Raw genomic sequence first — 27,681 nt, 5'->3', positions numbered from 1 at the left:
GAGACCTATTTGCCACCATGTGGATACACTTTTTTCAAGTTACCCATGACTGTGGTGGGCAGTTCTGGCAGCTCCAACATCAGTAACATGAGGAGGAGGAAGATATAGAGCTGTTGTCTGTAGACTAATTGTTCTTAGAGCAGCTTCACTCAAAGCAATACCATTTTTGAATACACAGTACTGACTGGTGAAAAAGGATTGTGTTGTGAACCTGGAGTGGGCATCTGTGAGGATAACAAAGCCTGTTTGCCTATGTACCTATGCAGAGCTCAACCCACCACTGTAATGGCAGTGCCACTAATGTGACAGCTTCCCAAAAACTGTTTGTTACCTTACTTCACTCCTGGTCAGTAGCTAACCAGCTGGTTTGGTAGATCAAATCTCAGAGCTGTTGCCATGGAGGTGTGCTCTAGTTTAGAAAAGGTGGTGATGGGATGACTCAAAGACTGGCAATGCACAGGAGTTTATTAGTACATATGCATCCTTGCACATCCCAAATTGTACCAGGGCCATTGATGAGACCTGTGGCAGGGCACTGGTAGTGCCTGCCACTTTAAGGGTTGAGTCAAGCAGTCAGCAGGTGCTTGATTGTAGTAGCCATTTTAAAACACTGTCTTCCTCTATAAGCGGGGCAGTGCTGCTGGTGAGCCAGGCAGGAACATAGTATGGCTGAACTGCTGTATGGAACATCTTGCAGGTAGGAGCTGGAGGCTCCTGGTCCTGAGCATGACCTAAAACTGCACCCTGCTGGGGAAGGGTGGCCTGGTGGGGCTCCTGGTGGTGCGGGAGTTCCCAGGAAATGCCAGGCCAGATACCTCCCTGGTGAAAGGTGAGGAGGGGTGCCTTAACCCCAGCTCCCATCTTTGGGTGGGTTTTGGAGGCAGCTGGGGGAGTAGTGGGGCCAGGTATGCTCATGTGTAGGCACCTGAGCCCAGGAGGGATGCAGATCCCAGAGACCACAGAGGGGGGAGTGTAGAGTTGTGGGAGTAGTGGGGGCCAGGTATGCCCATGTGTAGGTGCCTGAGCCCAGCAGGGATATGTGGTCCCGGAGTGGGTAGTGTGGAGAACATTGGGAGGCCCCACACAGAGTAGGGTTGAAGTGCAAGTAGGCCTGAAGAGCTGTGCGTGTGAGGGGGCTGAGTAGGGCTGAAGTCGGAGTAGGTTTGAAGGACAGCCCAAGGGGCGTGCCAAATACAGTCGAATGGGTGTAAGCTTGAAGGGCAGCGCAAGGGCCAACCCTGTGAGAAGTTGGGCCCGGTGAGGGGCTTGGGGCAGAATTATCCCAGGGTTTGCCATAAGGCCTGACCACGTAGAGTAGAGGAACTGAAGGTCTTGCGTGGTGAGGCCAGTATGGGAGTAGCGAACCCTGATTGTCCAAGAGGGGCTGCTCAAGGAGAAGCAGGGCAGTAGAGTGTGGCTTGGTAATGGGCAGTATGCTAGAGGCCCTGGTGAGAGAGGGGCAGAGTGGAAGAGGGCTCCTGTGAAAGGGGAGGTGGTGTGAATTTGTGTGTGTGTGTGTATGTGGAGCCCAGCTTTGGACTCAGTTTGCTCCAGTCTCAGGCCGGGAGTAATGTTAACCTGGATGCCATCTGTAAGCCATGGGCTGTGGTTTAGGGGAGGTCGGAGCCCCCTGGCATCAGGGTATATAATAGGCAGTCCTCCTGTATTTACTATCTGTTTGTAGGAACAGCAAAGTCATGGCAGGCAAGACTGGGCAGATTGCCCCGTAGCGACAAGTGGGCAGGTTGACATACGACCTGGCTTCAGGAGAGAGCCCCCTGTCACAGGACCCATCTGCCTATTCCCTGCCTGCCATTCCAGGGCTAAGAGTTTATAAATAGAAAACTTTTATCAGGGTTCTGCAAAATCTGGTTGATCCTTGCATGTTCTTCCACAAGGTGAGCCTACCTAAATCAATGCTGCCAGGATCTTTTGAAATTCAGAGTTATTTTTGGTAATGAAAAATGCACTTATCCCAGGACATAGTGGGCTATAATGATGTTCAAAGTCCTCCTTTTGTTCTGGGAGATCCAGTTTGCTTTCTGTTTTCATGGCTCAAGATGTATGGATATCATCCGAGCAGCTGCAGGATGACAGTACAATATTTATTGGGAAGAATGAAAGGGAAATGGCTGCTGAGCAACACCTGCCTTATATTATGTTTGCTTGTTGTATTTTGCATAATAACTGTGAGAACAAGGGGAATATATTAAATATGTTGCCCTGTAACAAGCTGGCAACCTGTATTCTATTTATGTAAGTAAATGGCGAGTCTTTATGGACAATGTATTGTACAGGCGACCCTTGCCATTTGCGGGGGATATGTTCTCATATCCCCTGTGAATGGCGAAATCAGCAAATAAGGCACTGCGTTCATGAATGCAGTGCCCCTGGCACCTGGAGTGGGGAGAGGGGGCACAGCTCTGGCGGTGGCAGCAGGAGGCCAGCGGCAGCAAGCCCGGAGCTCCTGAGGGGCTCCTGTAAGTGTATAAAGTATATTTAAAATGTGGGTTCGGCATTCGCGAATATTTGAAACTGCGAATGCCGACCCTGTGAATAGCAAGGGTTTCCTGTATTTTCAGCATGGGCAATTTGATCTCATGCTAAATGAATCACCTTTTTATTAAAAATAAAAATGGGTAAGTTTAATGTAAACAGAACTGTCCAGGCATTTTAACCAAAAAGATACAGGGAAAAAAATTGTACCACCTTTCTTATGGGGCACAAATATAAGATGTGCCTACTTTTGAACTGTCCTGATAATAGTCCTGCAGAGATGCAAACTTTATGCCTTGTCTATCTTCTTTAGAATATGTTTGGAAAGGCCCTGGTTGGAGTTGAGGGGTCAAAGGGTGGCTTTCCACCAGCTGCTGCTCCAGCTGTTCTGGGCCATGGCTTGGGGAAGAGCAGAAGTGCCTCTGGTTAGAGGACCCTGCAGAGAACTAATGATCTCAGTAAGCAGTTTTATCAGTAGGCTGAAGTACATGCCAGGGCTGCAGCTCTGGGCTGGTACAGTATTCTCTGTGGTCCGCGCAAGGATATATTGGGTCACTTCTCTGGTCAGCTTCCTGTTTGTTTCTTTTCCTCAAGGATGGCTTTTCTCCAGACATCAGTCCTTTAAAATCTCCTTTGAAATCCTGTTGAGAGGTTTCCAAACACTCCCACCTTTGTCCTGCTTTTCTTCTCGTGTGGGAGTGGGTGGGCATTCAATAGTTGATAGTACTCTGGTCCTTGAGGGACATAAGCACTTCAGATGCATTAATTGTGGAAGGTGGAAAAAATGAACTAGTAGTTGTTGTGCTTTGTTCCGTCTCCATGACAGCAGTGCTAATATATCCCTCTATTTTTACAAGCTACCTTCTAAGTTTCCTCCCAGTTTGGGGAGAATCTTGGAGATAAGTATCTTTACCCTAGCTATCCATATGCCAGTCTAGGAACCTTATTGCAGTGAATTGTATTTTGGAAGTAGGTTGCTTTGAGCGCTGGTTGGGTGACTATTTTAGCCTGGTGGACAGCAGAGATCTGGCTTTACATGGTGCAGCATGAGCAGGCTGTAAGGCTCGTGTGGAGGTGGTGGTGTGGAGTGGAAATTGGGCATCTTCTTAGTAACTGTATCGACACCTCTGTGGATGATTATAACACCAGTTGCTACAAAGCAGGGAAGGGGCTTGTTTACAAAGCTGTACACAGATTAGAGAGAAAAATGTAATAATGTTATTTATCAGGATGGTTCCCTCCTGCCACCCTGTGGTGCTGCTGAACTGGTATGTCCTCATTACACATACAGGGACCTATGAAAAAGCTGTTCTGCTGTCCAGCATGAATCCCAAAATCAAGCTTTTCCTTTGTCTCAAGCACTCATTTAATCTCTTGTGAGGATATATGCAAAGTGTGCTGCAAAATAGATTTGCAGTAATTGCTTTGGAACCTTTATGGGTTCAGGAACAATGAAATGTTAGGCGCTTGTGAACATTAGTTATGCTGTGATACATTCTTCATAATACGTTATGTTAGAACGCTATGAAATATACCTCCCACAATACACTGATTATATGATGTGAAATATTTCATTAAAGGCTATGATAGCTGTAACCAAATGCAGGGTACTGATCTAAATGTGAGCTCACTTAGCTTCCATGGTGCCTTTTTTCTCAAACATACACATTTAATCTACAAAGCCTTGCACTCTATTTAAAATGGGAGGGGGCAGGAGTCAGAACTGGGTGTCACCTTGACTGAAGACAGTTTACAATTAACTTTTCTTATTTTAGTTCTCCACAGCTTTTTGGGGTGGATATGGCTGGAGCAAAGGATGGTAAAAAGGAAAGGGAAGCTAGGGGTTGTTGACGCCATCTTAATCAGGATACTGAATTTTTCTGTATTTGGGGTCTTGCATGTTTTTCTCTTTTATTTGTAATAACATTTAATGTAACAGTTCCTTGTTTTTGTTTCTGCATTGGATAGTATCGAGGGGGTAATAAATCTTGGCCATCTGTTTATTGATGGCTTTGTTAGACTTATTTGTTAGACTTTGATGATTTGTTGAATGGGCTGTCTTCAAAGGTCAAAGAAATCCAGGACTCTTGCACAGCTCCAGGCATGTGTGAGGTCTGATATAACACAGCTATAAACGTGGTTGTATAATGCTAGAGTATACCTGTCTAGAGAATGGAAATGCAAATGAACCAATCCAGATTGCATACCAGCATTTAGATGATGAGTTGACATTCAGTCAAGATGATTCCAGAGCAGTGGGAGGTGCACAGCTCAATAGACTGGTCTCAGTATGGCACAACACAGTGTGGGGATACTAGAAGGAGGACTGCCAAACTAGCATGAATTACAGATGCATCCACACACTAACTCATTAAGTGATGCACTTGATCTTCTTTCAAAGTGGATTATAGAACTTGTCTTAGCTGCCAAGTTAATTGACTGTAAGATTAATGTTCTTTGGCCATACAGGTCAATTTAATTTGCAAAACCCAAAATCAAAGTGCACAAACAAGTTTCAGGTTTCCAATCTTCCCACATGCTCATTTTCATCGGTGATTGGGAACAGATACCTGGATGTCTGTAAAAATGTTCTCTGAAACCCAAAGCTGCAGCAGCTCAGGCCTGCTGGAAAGACAGAAATGAACTTTTTAGGATTCATTACAGCAGCTAAGTATCCCAGGGCACAAGTTGACACACTTGTGTGATTTGAATTGCAGCAAATCTTTTAGTGAGCATTGAACAACTTTTTGTTTTTGAATCTTTTGGGTTTTATTCTGTTGATAAACATAAGTTATTTGAAACTCATTTGCATGGCAAGTATGTATTAAAATGCATGAGACATGTAAAAATGTGATTTGCAGGAGAAAAATGCATACAATTTGTGGAAATTTTGGATTATTATGACCTGTGAATTTGCATATTTATATCCCTCATTGCTTTTAGATTTGGCATTATAATATTTGATACATTAATTGCATATGTAGACACACCCATAATGTGTCTGAATGTTACTGCAAAGTAAATTGAAGTGCACTAAGCTTGGGCCAGGAACATGTCTACATGTGTGCCCTGTTGAGTGCAGATTTGTGCCCAATGGAAGCAGTCAGGTCTAAGACTTCTGCTGCCCTGCACTGGCCCTTTGCAGCAGCCAAGGAGAGCCCCAGGCTCTGGCTGCAGCTTCCTGGGTGCCATCCCTGGACTGGCAGGGGTCTTTCATGGGGGAGGGGGCAGGCATATGGTGGCAGGGGATGTTCTCCCAGGAGCTGGTGGCCAGCACATCTTTGATGCACCTTGCCCTCCCCCTGGCAGTGGTGACCAGGGCACTGTGTCCATGAGGCACTCACTGACCACCTCCTCATTCACCCCCTGCAGTAGAGCACCTGGGTGCCTGCCCATGAACCCTGGGCCCACAGTGCTACCCCAAGAACACCAAGAACTCTATGGATAGTTTGCAAGAAACACCAAACTTTATTTCCCTCTATCACACAACAACCCTCTCTTCCTTCCCCAACAGCATACTCTTCCTCCCTCCCTCCCTCCCTCCCAACAGCGTATCCCTCTCCAACCCCAACATCCACCACCAATAAAGCACCCTCTTCCCTGTTTACAGTGGTGCATTGCCAAGTGTCTGGGGGAGGGGGCTGTGGGGTGGAGGTACCTATGGTGTGGATCTCAGGTGGAGGTGGCTGGCACCCCAGCCTCTGCTGACACTGAGAGACCCTCCCTCAATGAGTCCTCATCCTTGCTGGGCTGTAGCACAGGATCCAGCAGCCTGCTTGCACTGGAATACATGTGGCAGGCCTTGCAAGTGTCCTTTGCGCCCAGGATCTGGTCCAGCTGCTGCATGAAGGGCATGGACCTGTGGGAAGCCCTGCAGTGATGATTATGGTCCATCACGTGGACCCACTGGGCCTTTACCTTCACACGGCAGTGTTAGCTGGAGCATTGGTGGCCATACTCATGCATGTGGTCCAACATTGCTGCGTAGATGTGGGTGTTTGCCCTGGTGGCCTGGCCAAAACGGTGCTGGACCTCCAACTCACCCCAGATTGTGGTGAGGTCCGTGGTCTCCTACTCCATCCAGTTGTGGCCCCAGGGCACTGTCTCTGGCATTGGGGAGGCCACCATGGCAGCTGCTGTCAGGGTCTCATGGGACCAGGCCGCGGCTATGGATGACAGCATTGTATGCCACATGCCCACTGGGATGGGACGCAGTGTCCAGGAGACAGACTGTGTACCAGAGTCCTGGGGGGCAGAGCTGTGGTTTATGGGGCTGCAGGGCCCACCATGTGCCCACACTTGTGGATCACAGAGCCCATGGGCCAGGCAGCTGCTGGCATGGGCCCTGGCAGGATACAGCTGGGGCCCATGGAGCTGTTGCAGCTGGCATATGCCCACACTGGTGAGGCATGCTGCCCAGGAGTCAGGCAAGCCCTGGGGGTCAGACCAGAGGTCCAGAGGCCATCTTGGGGTAGCCAACAAGCTTCCCCTGCCATGTAGCTGGATAAGCTGCCAGTCACATTAAAGCAGGAGGCTGGCCGTCTGCTGGTGTGGCTGCCTGGGTGCAGTCTGTGCCCAACTTCAGCACCTATACTTTTCCTATGACACATTACTTAACGCACTGTTTATCTAGTACTCGTATATGTTGGTACTAGCAAACAGCACGTTAGACTAATTTAATGTGCAGTAAGTGCTGTACACATGTAGATGCTGACACTTTACTGCGCATTAGATTAGTCTAATGTGCAGTAAAGCATCATGTGATACACACATAATGACCAACGTTTTTTCCATAGGTTGATTTCCATAGGTTTCAGTTCAGAAAATCACCCTATGATTTTCTGAGCCAAAAAATGTTTCAATGCAGCTGATGACATAAGTTTGGAGAAATACTTCTGGGAGATGGACAAGATGACCCACAAGAGGTCCCATTCAGCCTGAGTCATTATTTACTGAGAACACACATGCCAGTGTAAGATATTACTTGAGAATTCATTGCATTATTAATTACATTAAGTGAATAAATACATGCACTGGATGATGAGTCCAACTGAGATAATGTTTCTGCATCTTATTTATATGTTGCCTACTACAAAATGAAATTGAATAGATTGTCCTGTTATGTAAACAGATGAAAAAACCCGCAACAAAGAATAATATAGAGCAAAAGATCGCAATGAGCACATTAACAATATGAACGTTCTACATGGCACCATTTTGGCATTACTGTAAGATATCCTGAATATAAAATGGATAAGATATTACATGCCATTTATTGTATTGATTGCATTTCATTTGATATAACATAACATATGATATGCAGCACAGTTAAAAAAAATATAGATGGTATTTCTGTATTAAACATAATGATCAATTCTTTCAACATATAGATATATCAGCTTAGAACATTTGGCTTGTAGCACAAGCCCCAAGCAGCCTCAAGACTGTACCAGTAGCAGTCCTTCTTAGGAATCCACTGGTCCAGGATTGCAAGAATTTCCATTCTAGCTTTGACAGGCCTATTATCTCAGGAGAAGGGAGGTGAACAGGAAGGGTAGCTATAAAATTAGCACAACCAATTGTAAAACTGCCAGGAATTCCCTCATGCTGGCAGAACTCCCAGTTCACTTTTGCGGTAGGACTTTGGTCAGTCTCTTTTTGCTACTCCTTGTCAATGCAACAAAATTCAGGAAATGTAGTTTGTTATATAGTTCAGTGTGACAAAGTGTTATTATAATTAATTTTGTCAGTTTCAAAAGTGTTCCCCAAAGGATCTATATGAGTAGAATAGAAGAAGATCACGTGAAACTAAGTTAGAAATGTAACCTAGCTATATTTGTTTACTTTAGTATTTTTATAATACAAATTCATATTGCAATGATGCATATTATTAATGTAGCACTTTAAATTCAAGGTATGAGATCATTTGTATCCTTCTATACAGTCCTGAGAGTACCTGTGTCCATGCATATTTTCCTAAGTAACGTTGTAATTTGTCTATCTGATTTAGGATGTTGTCAGTGACATCTTTGAGTGATAAAAAGGTACCTCTTTGTGATGGTAACCAAGGAGAGAACATCAGAAAGTGAACAGGTAGACATTTCTATACCATTGCCTTTTTCCTCCTCCTTTTCTTCCTCATTCTGTGTTTTCACGTCTCATTTAATCAACAATGCCCCTTTGACATCACCAAAATATCATTATCCACACTGACCTCCATCCACTTTCCTGGTATGTCAGGATCCTCACCCTCTTGCTCTGGCAATTGTTATTTCTGAAGTCTGGTTGGCCATATGCCTGCTTTATGCCATCAATTGGTGATGACCGATTGGTTAAAGCGTTTATACCTCTACATTACACCCTTGCTGCCACTGGAATGACATGAAGAACACCGACGTTTGGAGATTCTTTCTTTTGTAAGTTAACTAACATTTTTCAATTGTTTCTGACTTCTATTGTTTGGTAGCATGCATGATTCCTTGATCTGGTGGCTGAAGTGCAGTTGAACTTAAAGAAGTCCACTTTCATGTTTTCTAATATGTTCGGGACTGAGTTATGGTCCATAGCAGTTGTCTACAAGCAAAGAAATGTTTCTTTCTGCCTTCTTTCCTAACATCAAGTGTGAGAACCCATCCTTTGAGTAGCTTTGTGGTCATCTGAGCCTTTGTATTGAACTGGTAGTCACAAGGCAAACTTAACAGTTTTTTCAAGGATTGAGATATTCACCAGTTAATAATGCCTCTATCTTATGTGTACCGTTGCATTGCCGCATAAAAGTAGTCCGTCTCTATTCTGACTGCTTCCCCCCCGCCCTCCATTACAGTTATCACCCTTTGTGGCTGTAATTCTATTGGGAATTACCTCGTACAAAAGACCCATCTCATCTACATTATAAATATAATCTTATTAGCAATTTTTCAAAATTCTTTTCAGTTCACTCTCCCATTATGAATCAAAGGTGTCCAAAGGTACAATAGCTTCCTCATATACCTCACTGCACCAGACATTATTCTGTACATAATGGCATAATGTTAATGAAAACAATGCATGGAAGCAGGAGAAAGACTAGATGACCCATGAAATCTTTTTTCATGAAGAGTATCTGGGATTCTTTTTAATAAAATTGATGCAAATTGATGCAAATTGCAAATTGATGTCCCCTGCAAACTGAAATCCCCTGACTTGATGAGGAAGGTGATATAAAAAACACAACTGTTTTTCATATGGGATAATAAAAAGCAAGACAGTAAAGCTCTAGGCAAGCACCAGATAATCCTGCCAAAAATAGGGCAAAACAGTATATTTCTAATGTTTGTATAGCACTTTGAAGATGGAAATTGTTTTAAGTGCTAAATATTGTGTTCCTTAATGTGCAAAATGGTGACTAATACTATTACATACTGTCATACCAAAGCCCTTGGGATGAAAATTCAAAGAGGAACAATAAGTATCCATAAAATAAAAAAGAACAGATCCCCATTTCAGTATGAACACTCTGACTGATAATAGAGTTGCACAGAGACATTTATCCTCTTTTTACGCTTTCAGACAACAGTGCCTGTCAGATCCGTTGCCAAGGGCCAGATCCAGTGCAAACTGGGTTGCAAACATACTGCTCTAAGACTTCTAAGTCTTTGGCTTCTCTGCCCCTAGGGCTGCCCTGTGTGGCCCTGATCCTTTAGTGCATGGGCACACAAACAGGGCACCATGGAGTAATGCACATCAGCTGCTTCCTAGTAACTGCCTTCAGGCACAACTTTACTCCCTGATAAATGGAAGCAAACCCATGGTAGTTTGCCTTTCTTTCACTGAGAGTTGTAGTGTCAAGGGATTAGCATTTTATTTACACCCCCTTCCTTCCAGTGGGTTTGCCAATAGCTGGCCACTGCTTTTCACAGGGGCTGATGCAGTAGTATTTTTACCCCTCAGCTAAGATGTTCATCAGTTCCACCCTTTTTGGGGTATTAGAGTCCCAACGTAAAAGAGAACAAAGAAATCCAAGCAGAATAATCTGAGACAGGTCATCCCCTCAGAGGAAGGTTCATCCAGTCAGGCCCCTGGATGCAACCAGCATCTTCTCAGAGGGCGAAGTAAAACTCTTCTCTCCTTTCCTGCTCAGGTCCTAACTGAGCCAAGTTATTTCCTTCTAGTTTCTCTCTCCATGCCTGGCACCCTTGCAGAGCAAGATTTATAAGCTCTACTGGGGCACGTGGGTCTTCCATACTGTGAGTCTTGTAGGTCCCATTGCAGAAATTAAATTATTCAATTTGACACACTCTACTCTTACAAGGTTTGTTTCTGAGTCCTTGCATCCAGATGGTCCAAACCTCTACTGTACATCCTATTGAGAATATTCCAGTGTAGGTACTGTATCAAAGGGAAAATGTACTGTGCTAGAAAAGAAGGCAGAATACAAAAAGCAACTACCCAGCAAAATGAAAAATAGAAATCATGACTTTCTCTAGACCCAGATACATCAAGCTGAGCTTCTACTTGATGGAATTTTCTTGGATGAATGCTTTTTTCACGTGGCTGTTCATAGGTATGTTCTTTTTAAAATTAGTTATGCTTAAATTAGCAACATTTTCTGTTAATATTCCTCTGTGAACAGCAAGAACTGTTTCAATCAGGAGGCTTATTAATATGCTAAAAAGTCATTTGTTTTGATTTCAATCTGGAGGAGTTGGGTTGGTTTTTTTTTTTGCATGCTTCTATATCAGAGTCCTCTGTTCTACATTAGGGTAAAATTATTATTGTAATGCCCATTAAATTAAGTGTGCATTATTTTCCTAAAGAGATTTCCTAAGGAGATTTTCTAAAGGGTTCTCATGAAACAGGTGAGATCTCTATTGGCTCTGACATCTTTCTTCTATATGGAAAGACGTACCCTATTAAAAATGTATCCCGCTTCTATCTATTCTTTGTCTTACTCCTAAACTCTAGCAGGCAGTTTGAAACAGCTACTTCAAAACTTTCCTATCTTTACCACCTTGCCATTCCAGACATGTAGTAACCACATAGGATTCAATATCAATTTTATTTATAAAAATATCTGAAAAAAATCTATATCTCTAAACTGCCCTCAGCCTGCTTTTATGGGACTTTTCCAGAGGGATACAGGGTGAATGGGTAAAACATTCCAACAATCCTGTCCTTCATAGGAACATGGAGGTAAATCTGCATAAACAATGTTCTGAGGGATCAGTCCTGCAAAGTGTTGAGCCCTCTTTCCTGTAAAGCACTTCGACACAAACTTGAAATGCAGCTAATCATGGTCCTTAGTTTCAAGGTCTTCCCTAGATAATAGTGCTCTCGGAGCAACCCATTGATGTGATGTCACAAATCAGTAGGCTCATACAGACGTGCACAGACACGTGTACCCAGACACCTGGGTAATTAGTAGCAGCAGGAATGCTAGGATAGGTAGGAGACCTTTTAAAATGTTGATAAGGATACTGGGAGTTTCTTGGCAGTGCCATAGACAGCAACTCAAGTATCTCCTTGGATTTTGCAGAAGCTTCCCTTCAAATAGTAATGCTGGGAATGGTACCTGCTTTTCTAAGGTCCCATTTCTCTTAACTAGATTACTCATGGAACTTGCCACTTCTGGACTGTCTTTGACTGCTTGATTGTGCTTTTGTACTAATTTAGGACTCTATACTACTACAGCGGGTGGTCCTTGTGATCTTTCTAGGCTGGAGCAAAGCCTGGATTTATTGTTTTCCTCTTCTACATAGTACTAGTGTTAGCTGGTAGAAGAAGTCTGGATCTAGACAGTTCAGATACAATCTGATCCAGGGCTCTCCTATGAGGTCATCTTTCATATTTTTATAAGGATATTTGTGTGTGACTTCTGGTTTTCACCTTTCCATTATGAAATAATAGCTGTTTGGGATGACTGATAAACACATCTTTCCCATTGATTTTTCTGCATCTCTGAACCTTTCATTCATCAATGTCTGCTTTGTAATGGTGAGTGACACTACTGCCCACTGCAGAGGAAAATCTATCCAGAAAAAGATTTTGTTGTAGTTAAAGCACTTGACTTCAGTTGGATTTAAACAAGCTTAAGTATTCTCTCTGACAGAATTGTGTGAGTAACAAGATTTAAATGCCCTTTGAGCCCAGTTAAGATTACATGAGTTTTAACTGAGGATAGAATTGGAATTCCTATTTCTTTTGAAGAAGGGACACTTAATAATCTGGAGAGTTTTAGTTCTGACAAAGAATTTACCAGAATTCAATGAACTTCATCCCTTCTTAAGGTCTTCTATTTGGATGACCAAGACAAGGGTGGGGAAGTAATTCCTGGGCTTGGTTATCACTGTAAAAAATAAACTGCTGGCAATATAGTTCACAAGTCAGAGAGAACAAAGGAAATGGCTCACATTTTTTTTAAATTGAAAGACAGACAATTCAATCATCAGCTCTGGGAAACAAACACTTCTTAGTCAGTTCCACGTATTTATTTTTTATGTTTTGTCTTACATCTCCTAGGCTTATCATGCTGCTTTGAAAGTACCGTTGTACATTCAGCTGACATTATCTCCCTACCATTTAAAGGTCCAAATAAAAAAAGTGACAGTAGTATGTTGCCTCTATCTCATACTGACCTCAATTACACATTCTTGGCTGCTCTCTGCCTGTCAGATATGGTACATTCACTATCATGTAATGCACCTGCCTTCTGCTATCTGAGACTGGGAACAATTTTTGTTGTTTTCTTTACCTTTTTGACATTGAGCTTAGAGTGTCAAATAGTCCTTGTCATGATGTCTGATGAGTCAGTTGCTGTGTTTGGTGTAGCACTCAGTACTAAAGGGCCAAAAAACTAAAATCTTGGTGATCCCAACTCCAGTACCACCCTTGAACATGTGCAGTACATACATGAATTAATTACATATTGTTTATACTGAACGTTTTCTTAATTCTTTTTTTCACTAGAGTTAAGAATGCCAGGATTCCTAGTACCAGGTATCCAGGTTGTAGCCGTATTGGTCCAGAGGCAAAATGAAGCAGAACTCCAGGATTCCTAGTGAACTTTGATGTTCCTAAATCACCAAGGTATTTAGACCTGCTCTGAGCAGTCTTTGGTGACAGTCCTACCAGTGAGGAAAAAGATGTAGCCATATAGTAGTTATCAGTCTCCGTTTATACCAGCTAACAATGATAACCAAGTTTAGCATGGTTCTTACCACCTGATGACCAGCACACACACACATTCTGGTTGGCTATACCTTTGCTGCTGTCAGTCATCCTGACTAATATAGATTTCATAGATTTCATAGATATTAGGGCTGGAAGGGACCTCGGAAGATCATCAAGTACAGCCCCTTGCCCAAAGGGCATAGATGACTTTTCTATTTAATCAACACTGTTGCATCAGTATGTAACTGTTAAAAGATAACTTCATTATACAATCACTGTTGGAAAAACTGTTAATAGGTAATTAACTATTTTTGAAAATGTTTCCAATTCAACCACTATTAAAATCACTGCCAGTGACTCTAATGGAAACTAAGTTGGCCTGCATATGTATTGCTACCCTTACTTGTACATTAATTAAAAATAGAAAACAAAAAATAGAATTATTTGTTACTATTACTGTAATAAATAATTTCATGAATTAAGATTCTCTTTTCTTTGATCTCTAATTTTATTATTTTTCCTTTAAGTACAAACATACTCAAAACTGAGTTCATATAACTATAATTTATTTATTTGCAGCTGGAAGGCTTTTGTCTCCTGGTCAGCTATAAAACTCAACAATCTTTGCAGTAGCAGGACATTGACCATTCCTCATCTCCTTGCTTAACATATGGTAACGTAGGATACTTTTGGTGTCTTTCAACAGTATGCCTTGTTGTGCATCAGGATTGATTTGTGTAGTTTTAGAAATAAGTTAGAGACTTGTATGGGATGGTTTTCTTTGGGATGATTCTGCCTGAAGCAGGGGGGTTGGACTAGATGAGCTCTGTAGGTCCCTTCTATATTTCTGTGATTCTATGTTGGGCTTTATTTGGTCACACTGGGCACATCTACACGTGCCCTTGGCTACACATTTGGTACTGCGCAGCCCTGGTGGTACATGGTTATTTTCAGATGCTACATCAGCATCACAGTTTGTGCCCACTGATGCTACGTCACCGTAGCGATGTAGTGTCTTGTGTAGACATGCCCACTGGGTGCATCTGCATTAGTAGACTAATTAGCTCTGCAGTAAAGCATCACCATCTACACATGCGCATATTAGGGTGCAGTAAACTAATAAACTGCCATAAGATAGTACTGTAATGAACTGCACTGCAACACATGTGTAGATGGTGACCAGGCAGGGACCAGACTTCCGGCTGCTGCCTAGCCACAGGGCTTCACAGGTTCTGCACCCTCGTGCCCCAGCCAGCCCCTCCACCACCTGACACTGCCACCTGGAGCCTGGGGCTGACCCCCTGTGCCTCATAGATTCATAGATTCATAGATGTTAGGGCCGGAAGGGACCTCAATAGATCATCGAGTCCGACCCCCTGCATAGGCAGGAAAGAGTGCTGGGTCTAGATGATCCCAGCTAGATGCTTATCTAACCTCCTCTTGAAGACCCCCAGGGTAGGGGAGAGCACCACCTCCCTTGGGACCCTGTTCCAGACCTTGGCCACTCGAACTGTGAAGAAGTTCTTCCTAATGTCTAATCTAAATCTGCTTTCTGCTAGCTTGTGGCCATTATTTCTTGTAACCCCTGGGGACGCCTTGGTGAATAAATACTCACCAATTCCCTTCTGTGCCCCCGTGATGAACTTACAGGCAGCCACAAGGTCGCCTCTCAACCTTCTCTTGCGGAGGCTGAAAAGGTCCAGTTTCTCTAGTCTCTCCTCGTAGGGCTTGGTCTGCAGGCCCTTAACCATATGAGTGGGCCTTCTCTGGACCCTCTCCAGGTTATCCGCATCCCTCTTGAATTGCGGCGCCCAGAATTGCACGCAGTACTCCAACTGCGGTCTGACCAGCGCCCGATAGAGGGGAAGTATCACCTCCTTGGACCTATTCATTATGCATCTGCTGATGCCAGTCTGGACCTGCTTTGCCCCGGCTCAAATTGCTCCACCTCAAACAACTCAAGAGTTTATTGCTTCACCTTAATTTCATGTGTTGATGTACTCACCGAGTGAAAAAGTGGGGCCTACATAATGAATCACTGCAATTAGTCCTTCAGAAAGTTTCCCTACATTGCAAACTATGATTCCATGACCCACCCCCAAAACCCAAACTATTTGCAAGTACCTTCTCTTGCTCTTGGGAGCCTAGATACAAGGGATTCAAAGAGTACACTAATTGTGTATTAAACAAGAAACCTGCATTTGAGTTTCTTTAAGTATAAAAGATCAGTAAAAGTAACAGGATAAAAATGACCAAAAACTGTAGCACTTTTCAAACAGCCCAAATAAAATGCCACAGTTCTGAAAGTCACCAAGAAGAGGCATAAATGTTTGTATGTGTTTTTTCAGTCAGGCCCATCTAGCAGGCATGGAAGAATTCAAGTTTCCTGTCTTTGTGTCTTTATATTTTTTCTACCTTGAGGTACGTAGAAAAACCATTTAAAACTGCGTCTATGGCCAAATTGCTGATTCTCTAAATTGGCATCGAATCTTCAGATTCAGGCTCAAGCGAATTGAATCAGGACAGTGATCTGAATCAATGAATCAAATCACAGTCCTCGATTCGGGCCAAATCCAAATAAAATATGCCCCACTTTGCACACCCCTCATGCTTTGGTATCTCTTCTCTGGAGGCTGATGACCTGGAACCATTTTCTGACTGCCAACTCTGACCTACTTAATCTAGTTGTAGTGGTCTGATTTTAAATGGTATCAACTATTTTCATTTTTTCCAGCTTCATTAAGTATTTTTAAGGGTGGTATCACTGCTACTGCAACACAGGATAGGGACCAGAATTAAAAGGGTCAAAACTGAATTATTCTGTTCTTCAAACCTGTCTCTTAAGAAGACAATAGTGCTATCTATCAGGACTAAGGGGAATTGCTTCTTCCAAAGTACTCTTCCACATGGTCTAATTCAATGTTACTCCTGCAAGATTGGCCTCTTCTTATTGGACAAGGTAGCTCAACTTCTGTGCTAAACTGTTTTGCTAATTTTGGTATTTCATCAAAAATATTTTGGAAATGGTCCTTCACATGTGAGTGAGGGCTATCTAGCTCCTGAAGTGAAAAAACATTTTTAGTTGTCCTTTACAAGGTCAAGTTCTTTGACTTTGTAGCATTTGAGGCAACTGTAGATTCAACATCAAAGGGGACGAGAGGAAGTAAAATGACACTAGGAAGCAGGTATCTTCAAAAGAACAGGCAAAGGCCTATTTAGGATCCTGCTTTATCAATCTTCTACTTCTTCCAAAGAAGCAGCAATTCCTGGAATGAGGACTTTTATTTAAAGAGAAAATTTTTCACACAGTTGCGCAAATTTCCTTTTTCTGTCAGTCTTTCTTAAATGATGGTCTAGAACTACATGCATTCTCACTGAGGGGGAAAATTCCTTCACCTTCTTTCATCATAACTTTCTCATTCCTTGCATCAAAAATGGAGTCTGACAAACTTGATGACATTTTTTTATTATTATAGCTGTGGCACTTACCCGCCTGCTTGACATGCTGGCACCACCATCTGTTCCTTATCTGAGAAATCTATGCCACCTTGTCATTTGCACCATTGTCTGTCGTCACTGAGCTTTGGTTCTGCACAGGATTCTTTGTAATTTTCTTGAGTAAAACCACTGAAACCAATAAAGTGTTCCCTGGTTGTTTCACCACAAATACATTGACTAATGAGAACAAGCTGCTCTGTTTTTGAAATCTCCATTTTTGAAAGTCACTGTGAAATTGACTTTCAACAGCTCTAATTCGTATAGCTTGCAGGATGAATTTGCCCATTTCTTGAATGAATTCATTTCGTGTAGTTTTGTTTATATTGTTTCTATAGTAGCATTACTTGTAGCATACCTGGAAGTCCTCAGAGCTGCATTATTTGTTAAAATTTCTAACAGCCTCACTCTTCAAATTTTCTTAAATTGCATCATCACCCTATGGCCACATAGCAGGATGGTCTGGCTTGGCTAGGAAATAAATTGTCAAGATGAGTTTACTCAATCTCAGTCTGTTTTCCTGCATCTGAGCTTGCCTATGCTTACCTATTTGGCTGTGGATGATTGAGCTGCTAAAGCATAATCTCTGTGATAACCAGTCTTCTCAAGTTCCCTTTACTCAAAAATAATTTCTTCAACATTGGTTAAAGCAACAGGGATTGCTTTTATTTTATTCCAACTGACATCACAGAGTGGTATTGAGACACAATAGGACTCCTTTTTGAATATTAGAGTAAGCTGCCCATTTGTACTGAGATAAGTGATTGTGGCTTAGATAATGTTTCTGTGGTGTTCATGTTTCTTTTTATGGAATACAGAAATTCAAAGCCTAGTAGGGCACCTATAGGTTTTGATGTTAGTTGCTTCTTTGTATTTCCCATGAGTAGGGACCCACCTCCATGCCTTGGAAGTCCTGCCACTCCCCAGAGATTGACAGATGGCTATCTGTCAATCTCTGGGGAGGGGTGAGATTTTTGGGACGCTTGGCCACTCAGAAGAAGGGGGTGGGGAGAGCACCATGCAAATCTCTCCCCCACTCCTCACTTTTCTGCCTGAGCTTTCCACCTGTTTGCAGCTCCTTTTTTTTTTCTCCTGGCTTGCTGGCCATTTTCCCACTTTTTTGCAGCCCCCACACTTTTTTGCAGGAACTAGGTTTGTTCACAGGGAACCTACCACATTTGTGGTTTCCATGAAAATCACAAAATTGCAAATTTGGTAGGTCCCTACCTATGTGCAAACTCATGTTAAATGGGTTTTTAGACAAGTCTCTCATGATAAGGCAGGGCTGGATAATTCAAGGGATGCCACGGGTGAATAGAATGGCTGGTTGGGCTCACTTCATAATTTGGCATGATTTCATTTGTAGCCTCTTTTAGTAAGCAGCAGTTTCATAACGAATTAGCAAATGGAAGTTTTTCTAAGCAGCAGTAGCAGGTTTAAATTTCCCACCTGATGGAATTTTGCTTCTGATTCGCAGGCGGTCTCTTTAAGTGAATCCAAATGAAAATAAATGTTATCTCCTACTTTCTACTTGGTTTTGGTCACAATCAACACATGATACATGAGCACATGGCAACTAAAATCTCTGCTCACTGCAGGCTACATCTACTTAACCCCCTAGTACTCAGGTATGGAACTAGAAAATTGCACTTTCTGATTAGGGTAGTACTTATGATTTTTTCTCTTACAATCAAATGTTAATGAAGCACTGATTTAATCATGCTTTTAACCAAGCTTTTATAAGTTAATAAACTGATAGGAACATTCCAGGGGGCCACAACCCATATCCACCCCAACTATATTTGTAAGGCACTACATGTGTCCCAGCTATCAGTAAGCAAAGTCTGCACACAGCAACAAAACTGAAAAGTGCTGTCTGCCTTGCAAACTGAATGGTGACACTAAGCAGTGAAATCTCACTGGCAGTGGAAGTGGAGATCAGCAATGCTCCTGCTCTCCTCACCCTGCAGCTGCGTGGGTAGGTTGATTAAGGAATATAACCCATGCACACATGCACTGTGGGCAATGTTGAGCTAGCTTTCCAATGTAAAATTATCCAGTGGTTGCCTTGGCAGTAGGATGTAGAAAAGAGTCAGCCAGAGACAGGTCCAGGCTGAAAGTCTAGAGTTTGGTGCTCATCAGGTTAAGCAGTTGCTTAAATTTGATCCTCCCTCTCCTTGTCAATCTCCTTTTTTCTCCCGTTCATGCCGCCTCCTTCCCTTTCTTGCATCAGGAACTGGTTCATCCTGTGTCCAAAGACACTGCTTGCTATAGCAAGGTCATTAAAAAAAAATCCCTCCCCCGCCTCTCCTGGGGTAGATCCATGCTTTTTCAGAGTGGTGCAGGGGTAACCACCCACACTGTAGAGATGGCTGCACCCCTAGATCCCAGCCTCCTCCACCCCCATTGATGCAGGCGGATCACCCTTGGGAATCTCTAGGAACGTAAATTGTAAGTCTGGGACTCTTCAGCTTGGAAAAGCGTAGGCTCAGGGGGGACTTGGTGGCAGCCTATAAGTATATCTGGGAGATATCAGGATCTGGGAGAACATCTGTTCACCAGGGCTCCCCTACCGAAGACAAGGTCCAATGGCCACAAACTACCAGAAGGCCATTTTAGACTGGAAATAAGGAAAAATTTACCATCTGAGCTTCCAGAGTCTGGAATGGACTCTCCCCAGAAGTGTTGTAAGCACCTACTCTGGACATGTTCAAGTTGCATTTGGATGCTTATTTTGCTGGGGTCATCTGACCCCAGCTGACTTCCTGCCCTTTGGGCAGGGGGCTGGACCCCATGATCTTGTGAGGTCCCTTCCAGCCCTCATGTCTATGAAATCTATGAAAGTCCCTAGGAAGTAAAAATCCCCCCTCCTCTTCCCTTACCCTCCTGCCTCTTGCCTCCCCTGCCTGCTGCTGTTGCTTTCCCTGCTGTTCTGGAGGAAGGGGAAACACCAGAGCTGTTTCTGCCTAGCCCAACTAGGCTGCGCTGGGGCTTGGTTCATCTGGGGATGAAGACAGCAGCAACAACAGGGTGGGAGAGTAGTGTCCCCCCCCAGCCTTGTTGCTCAGAAACAGGCATGGTGAAGGGAATTCACTCCCACTCCCCACTGCCACTGTCTTTGTTCCCAGCTGAACCCAGCCCACATGCAGTTTGACTTGGGCCGCCAGGAACTGCTCTGGTGCCAGGAACAGCTCTGGTGTTTTCTGGTGCTTTTCCCTGCTGGACAGCAGGGAAAACAACAGCAGCAGGTGACAAGGGGAGAGAAGGAAAAAAAAAGGAGGGTGGATTTCACCTCCTTTAAGGGCTTAGAAAAGTCTCTGGAGGTTCCCATGTTACGATCCACCCCAAAAGGGAGGTGCAGCCACGTCACTGCACCTCTTCTGGACCTGTCCCTGCCTCTGCCCACCCTGACACTTCTGGATCATGGTCCTCTATCTAGTGGGCCTGGATGACTGTCTCAGTCCATATGAACTGGAAGGTTTTAGTAAGGCAGTGGAAGTGTGTATGACTGTGTCTGCTCTGCATAAGTCAAGAGATGATACTTACATCTGCATGGCACACCTTTATTTCACCTCATTAGATTGCCCACCCATGTTAGTATTTTAGATTTACCTCCGTTAAAATTTAAAATTGTTGGTGTCTGATTGTGTGGGGAGGTAACAAAGTCAGTCACACCAGGTGTAGTTTTGGAGGACATTAAACGTCTGAAAATCCCTGTTTGTAAGAGGAAAGCAACTTTTCCAGGGAGAAGAAGCTAAATAGGTGGTTGCTAGACCTTTGCTTCTTTCAGGAATCACACCAACCACCTTGAGTTTCTCTTGTACAGACTTTCTCAAGCATTGCTGGCTGGGAGCAAGGAAAATTCAGAGAAATTTACAGAAATCTGACCTGGAATGCAGGAGTTTGCTAGTACCAGGATTGCCTTTCTGCACACATCATCCACCCAACTGCTTAACAGCAGGCCAAATCTTGCCCTTGCCAAGGGACTTTTCTGATTATCCGAGCCCTTTGATTTTTAAGTAGGGCTGGCAAGCCAGTCAATCAACTGGTCTAATACTGTCAATTGGCCAGTCAGTTGACTACATAGTTTTGACTGGCCAAAAATTATAGCAATTTTACAAAAAAAAACCAACTCCAAACCAAGCCCCCCCCCTTCCCCCCCCTCCAAAACAACCAAAAAACCAACACTTCTACTTTTTTGTAGTTTTCTTAACAGAAATGATTTTTTGACACATTTCTTAATGGAAATTTGTGCTTTTTCTGTGTATTATTTGGACCCATTGGCAATTTTTTACAAGTTTTGACTGATATTTGACTGGTCAATTGACCAAACTATTTGACTGGTCAAATACTACATCCTACTTGTAAGACAGGGTGCTTGAGACAAAACAGTTTTAATGTTAGTACCAGTACAGCAGCATACCATTATGACCCAGTTATAAACATAGAGCAGTATATGTTCACTTACAGCTTGCCAAGAGTATCATCCCAGCTTTCAAAAATTATTTTGGCAGTGAGCAGCTCAAACATAGTTTATACAGATCACTAGTTGGAAGTTCAACATTTTCCCCTCCTGCTTGGAAATCCATTGTGGGTCACACAGGGTAGGGATTGTATAGAAGGGTGATCATAGAGACCTCTTCTACTAAAGACTTCTCATAACATGCAAAATCCTCCATAACCATTATTTTGTTAACCATAGCCTGAAAAACCCTCTTGCTTATTCTGAATTTTCTCCCTCAGTAGCAATAGAGATGGCAGTAGTCTTTTACACACTCTAATGTCTCTTCTCTGATTTGCTGTCTTAGACCCATGCCTGAAAAAAATTCAGGATATGGTCGTGGGACCTCCCTAGGACATATGTCCACATGGCATTTTCTGTTCCTGTTCCTCTGTTCCCTCTAGGGCTAGGGTCTCCTTCCATGCCACCACTGGCCCCACTCTGTCCCAAGACGCTTCTGTCTCAAGAATCTGTCATGCAGGACTCTGGGCTCTGTATGTGGAGTGGTGCTATAACCTGGTCAGAGTCTCTGTAGTTAAAGAAAAGGTAAATGTGAGGTTTTTAGACTTGCTATGGGTGTCCTGATCCTGTTCCTTGATGTATTTCCAGACTGATCAGAACCCCAGTATGAATCCCTTGCCAGACAGCAGCATGTAGGATCTCCTGGATTCTGTCTGGTGATAATTAGCTGAGCTATGCAGAACTGCACATGGCCATGCAGAATAGGTATATGGAATGGCGACGAGGTGCATAAACCAGAAAGTAGTTTCTGGTGCGCAGGAGACCAGTTAGAATTGAATAGGTAGAAGGGATGGAATCCCAAGGAATTGTTGAATGTTACTGGAGCACTAGCACCATAATCTGAATTTCAACTGCAAGGTAGGCAGGTGAGAGCTCACCTTAAAGAAAAACCTTGCCTCTGACCTCTACCCTGGCCAGGTAAGCCAGCCCCATTTCAACATACATTTAAACCCAGATAACCTTTTTGTGTGTAGTAATAATAAAGAGGTTAAGGCTAAAACTCAGTCAAGAACTCAGGCTGAGTCTACAGCCTTTGTGGGGCAGTAATTTAAGGCAGCTTAAGCCACTGCAGAGGTATTGAGACTGGTGAACTGCAACCTGGGTTCACGTGGGGAAAAAATAGATCGGCATAATTTTTCTACAGTTGAAACCTGTCACCTGTCCTCTTTGCAAGGCTGTCAGAGATTGTGAATAGTGTTGGCAGGTAGAGCTGGCATTTTCCATTACCTTTCTATTCAGTAGATAGGGGTTTTTTTTCAAACAAATACATGTTTTTGTGAAAAACAACCCATTTCTTTAGTTTTCTGTTAAAAATAATAAAAAACTGTAGCTTTTCAGTTTTAAATAAAAGTCTTTCAATTGTTGAATGGGCAGCAGCAACCTTTTTTTTTTAATTTTTATTTTTGTTAATGAAAATCCACCAGATGTGGAAATCTTTTCCATGGAAATGGAAAAAGATGCATATTTGTCTAGACATTGCACAGGGAAAAACAATCATTTTCTGATCAGCTTCAATTGTGAGATGCAAGGGACTCCAAACTTGTGCTCAACCTGGAAGCAAAATTTCTTCATCTCTCTTCTTCATCTCTCATGATCCTTTATATGCAGAATTAAACTGGTTCATTTTGGGTTTGAAACATGTTTGTTGTGAAAGGTTACCTAGTGTACATCATATGGCAGGCCCCTAATTGGCTTAGTCCAGCCATGTAATTAGAAAGGACAGCCATGATTCTATTTACAAGCAGATACTCAAAGGGAGGGGCTGCATTTTGCTAAACTCTGTAACTGGTGGAACAAAACTGAACAGAAAGTGATGCATTTGTTTAAGGTGTTGCTCTCTTTCTGTGGCAGGGTTGGATGGAGAAAGGGTTTTCTGGGAATTCAGTGAACAACTGGCTTCTCATTTTTACCTGTGCCTTAAACATGGAATATGTTAGGACAGCAGGTTCACAACCTCCCTTGATGCCAGCTGGCCCCTGCATAAATCTAGAACAGCTTGAAGACTGCATTAGCTAGTGCCAGGAAACCTTGACCATGCCTCATACACCAGCTTTGGGTCACAGTCCTCCTGACAAATGTATGCTGTATTTCCCTCTGTGGAAGGCTGTGAACAGGCTGAGGCAGAAATCACTGCCTCATTCACACTTTCCCCTTTCTCAAACTTTTTAAGGGAAGTTTAAATACAAATCTCATTGAATGACTCCAGGACCTAGGGTCCTGGGCAAGATCTTGTTTTAGGTATGCCTTAATTTGGCCAAGCCATCAATACAGCTGAACAAAACTAAGGAGTTAGTCAAGGCTAGTTTGATCAGCAGTACCTGTGTGATGTATCTGCATAGTGTATTGTAGTGTATTGTAAGTGTTAGTGCCAAGGGGTGGGAAGCCTCATTTTGTAGGTGAAGCTGGAATGTGAAGACTATTGCTCTCTATACTCCCCCTCTCCTCTCCGCCCAGTTTGATCCATCTTGTTTCTCTGTTCAGATCTTAAAGATCTTTTGATATTTCCCCTCTTTGCTCTCTCCACTCTCACTTCTTAGCTAAACAATCATTTGTCATTTCCCTCTTTCAACCCTTTCCACAAAACACATTTCCTGCAATTATCACTGCAATCTACCTTACACTTCTTGTCTCATACCAGCTCTCAGAGGACAAATTTTCTGCCCCCTGCCATGTTTTATCCATGTCCAAACTAGATGGTCCGTTCCTGGGTGCAAGTGCCATATGTTCTTAGCTGTTTGTAAAACTCCTTTGAATATACTAGAGAGAGAGAGGGTGAACTCTCTCTCTTTAAAAATAAGGCCTTGGTTTGAGAACATCTTCCTCCTGCTCCTCTGGAACCGATTAATGTAGCTCCACATGTTTAAGGGGATTTCTGAGTTACTTTTTGCTGACAAGATACTCATTTCCCATGGAAGACTAAGTAAGCCTGTTACTTCAACATGACTTTGGCCAATCAGTAGTTTTGCTTCTTTAACCTTGCAATTAAGGTAACCACTACATTGGAATTCCAAACTCCAAACTTGAACAACATGTAGTTACTCTAGCAATGAAATGAATTGGAAAGTTTTTGCAATGATGTAGCCCTATGAATGCAGTGACACAGACATGCTCCTGGTTTTAGACCAACAAAAAGTGGACCAAAAATAGGCCAGGGGAAAAGATACCTTTTTCTCCCTGCTAATGAGCAGTTATGAGTTGCAACCAGCCAACTAATCACCGTAGCAGCACCCACTGTTTGGAAGCTAGGCAGAGCAAGAAAAAATTCCTTGCATGGAACAATAAAATAATAAATTAGACCTAATGAATTGCAGTAAAGGAGGAAATATAGCAAGCTTATATAAGCCAGTTCCCCTCCCCCCCAACCTCCAGAAGCATACTGATAAAGTACAAAAGTTCCTGTGACACATTGATATTTTTATTCCAAGAGAGTTTTCTGTAATACATCTCTAGAGTTAGAATGAGTATCAGCTCATGTGACTGTTACTATGGTAACTAGTATTTTTAAATTAAAAAAAAAATAGTCATGTAAAACCCTTATAAGTTTATGCAGGCTCTTTTCCTTTTGCCAGTCTGCTACAAACATGGACATTTGTCATGTGAAGAAGGTCATGTCTTTTCCAGAAGACTACTTCCCTCTTTTTATTAATTGAGGAATAAAGCCGTACAGCAGCACTATGCTTTACCTGGGGATAGTCCATCTTGCCCTTTATAGTGACTCAGTGAGAAGGATTGCACCCTGGTGCCTAATGCTTTGGTGGTCAGAATCCCCTACACACAGGCTTTACTATTTGCCCTCCTAAAATTCACCTCAAAACTGATTTGATTCCCTGGCACTCAGAGAGAGCAGGCAGAGGCAGAGGAATCCTTCTACCTGCCTACCCACCCTTGTGGTTTTTCTATTGGAAGGCAAGCTTTTCAGGTAAAGAGACTCTGTAAATAGCTAACTCTTCCTATATGTAAACATATTATGGTCATAGTTGATGCTTCTGGGTGATAGGGGTAATAATGATTAATCATATAGGGGAAGTGTCACATGGAAGCTCTTGTGTTGCCTAGATAAGCTCCATTTGTAATAGACTTAAGTCCAACAGGGGTTATTGCCCCCATTGTCTTAAATCAGTTAACGGCTGTTTTACATGAACTATGTCTCATTATTTCCATGTCAGTTTACCAAGGAAAACTGGGGTCAGGAAGGCATTTTGGTCTGTGCTTTGAGGGGGTTTGGCCCTCTTTGGATCTCTTGATTGTATTTTAACAAACTTGCAGCAGCTGGATATTGGCCACTGTGGTCTCTCTCCTTTACTTGTAGCTTTGTCAGGGTTGACTGTATGGTTTTGCTAAGGGGTTAGACAATGGATTTGTATGGGATGGTTTGGATAGGGATCAGGCAGGCGGCTGAACTAAATGACCCATGGAGGTCCCTCCCAGCCCTATTTCTCTGATTCTATTAAATGTTTTGCCAATAATAAATATGTGCAAGATCATCTTCTGTATCCATCTCATGCAAATTTAAAAAAATCTTAAGTTTCTTCTGGAAGAGTGTGTAGCACCAGGGAAGGGCAATTGTACCACATATCAGTGTGCCCTAAAAATGGCTCTACATATATGCTACTTTTGTTTTAGGGTGACAAAAAGTGAGCATCCACATGTCCTTGCCGTTTTGTCTCACTAAGAAAATGTGTGATCTGTCTCAAAAATGGTGGATCCGCAAGAAAAATGTTGCTGTTTCAAGCAGCAACTTTATTGTCATAGGAAGCTTTTCCATGACAAATCTAACAGTGCAGAGGTTTGAGAGAGACCTTTAGCATCCCACGGTATTCTACTCTCCCTTCTCTCCTCCAGGAAGGTTTGAGGCAGGGAGACCAGTTGGCTTCCTGGTAGCCCATTTAGCTGGTAAGCTATCAGCAAGTCCTGCAGGGACTGGCTTGTAGGCAACAATGGTGATAGCACTGCAGCAGCAGCATGGGCCGATCGAGTGGCAGATGCACGATCCATGCATGTCTAAGGATCAAAATCTGTGATCAAATGCAGTGTAAGATCTCATTATTGAAACACATGCAGCCAATCATGTTAAGAATAGAGGCACCAGCTATTTGACAAATAAACATTACTTCAGCTTCCATCTGCTGGGTTTTTATTTATTCCTAAACCTCAATATGTCTTACCTGAAAAGAGAACCTGTCCTGTGACTAAATAATTATTGGCCTTTTCAGTGATTTATAATGTATTTGTATGTTCTCTGGACATTTTTCTGCTTTGATAGCATTGTTGAGATCAACAGTGAAGAGGATGACAACTTGCATTACCTTTGTGATTTTTTTCTTGCTGCTTAAAATGTGATTTCCCTGCACAGCAGATGAGCGCTAGAGCATGTCTCACTGTACAGCTGAGAACTGGACCTGTAGGGACCATTCGTGTACATATATTTATGTATGCTTCTCATCTTGTGTATACGTACTGTATATGATTGCTAATGCAGTACATTAATCATGCAAACCAAGTTGTACAATGATAATCTAGCAGTGAAGTTAGATATAAATTAGAATTGTATGTAAATTACGATCTGACCTGAACATGAATTCTATCCCCAAAGGATCTCCAGGGATCTGCACCCCACATCTGTTTCTCCCAAAGTGAGATAATTGCTCGTTTTGGGATATTAGCTGTATGAGCACAGAGTTATAGAAAGCACCTGGTTTGCTTGTGAAATGCTTGCTCTCTGGGTTAGATTTTTTTTTTTTAACATTCCTTTATGCTTTTAATTGATGTGATAGATTGTTTGCAGGGTCTTTTAGAAAGTGTTGAGTGAAGCAGATGGAATTCATGGTCAGAGCATCATCCCTAACTTTATTTCCTACTACATTTTTTTTCCACCATTCTTTGCCAAAGGTTGTCTTTGTGCTGCGCACTGCACAAAGGAGAAGTCATAAAGAAGTGATTTTAAAGTACCACGCACTGGGAACATGTGTCAGAATAAATAAATGGGGCTTTCACAGGCTATTTAATCTGATCAGCCTTTC

At 42.7% G+C, this 27,681-nt stretch overlaps 1 long non-coding RNA gene across 1 annotated transcript in view; it reads left to right on the top strand.

Moving 5' to 3' along the window:
- The window catches only part of LOC109285846 (uncharacterized), a 146,098-nt gene that overhangs the window by 53,565 nt on the left and 64,852 nt on the right, over nucleotides 1–27,681 (top strand). The gene's annotated exons all lie outside the window — the stretch shown is intronic.

This window comes from Alligator mississippiensis, chromosome 5 (assembly GCF_030867095.1).
Source record: "Alligator mississippiensis isolate rAllMis1 chromosome 5, rAllMis1, whole genome shotgun sequence".
In the NCBI taxonomy this organism is placed as follows: domain Eukaryota; kingdom Metazoa; phylum Chordata; order Crocodylia; family Alligatoridae; genus Alligator; species Alligator mississippiensis.
This window is presented reverse-complemented; position numbering and strand designations above follow the sequence as displayed.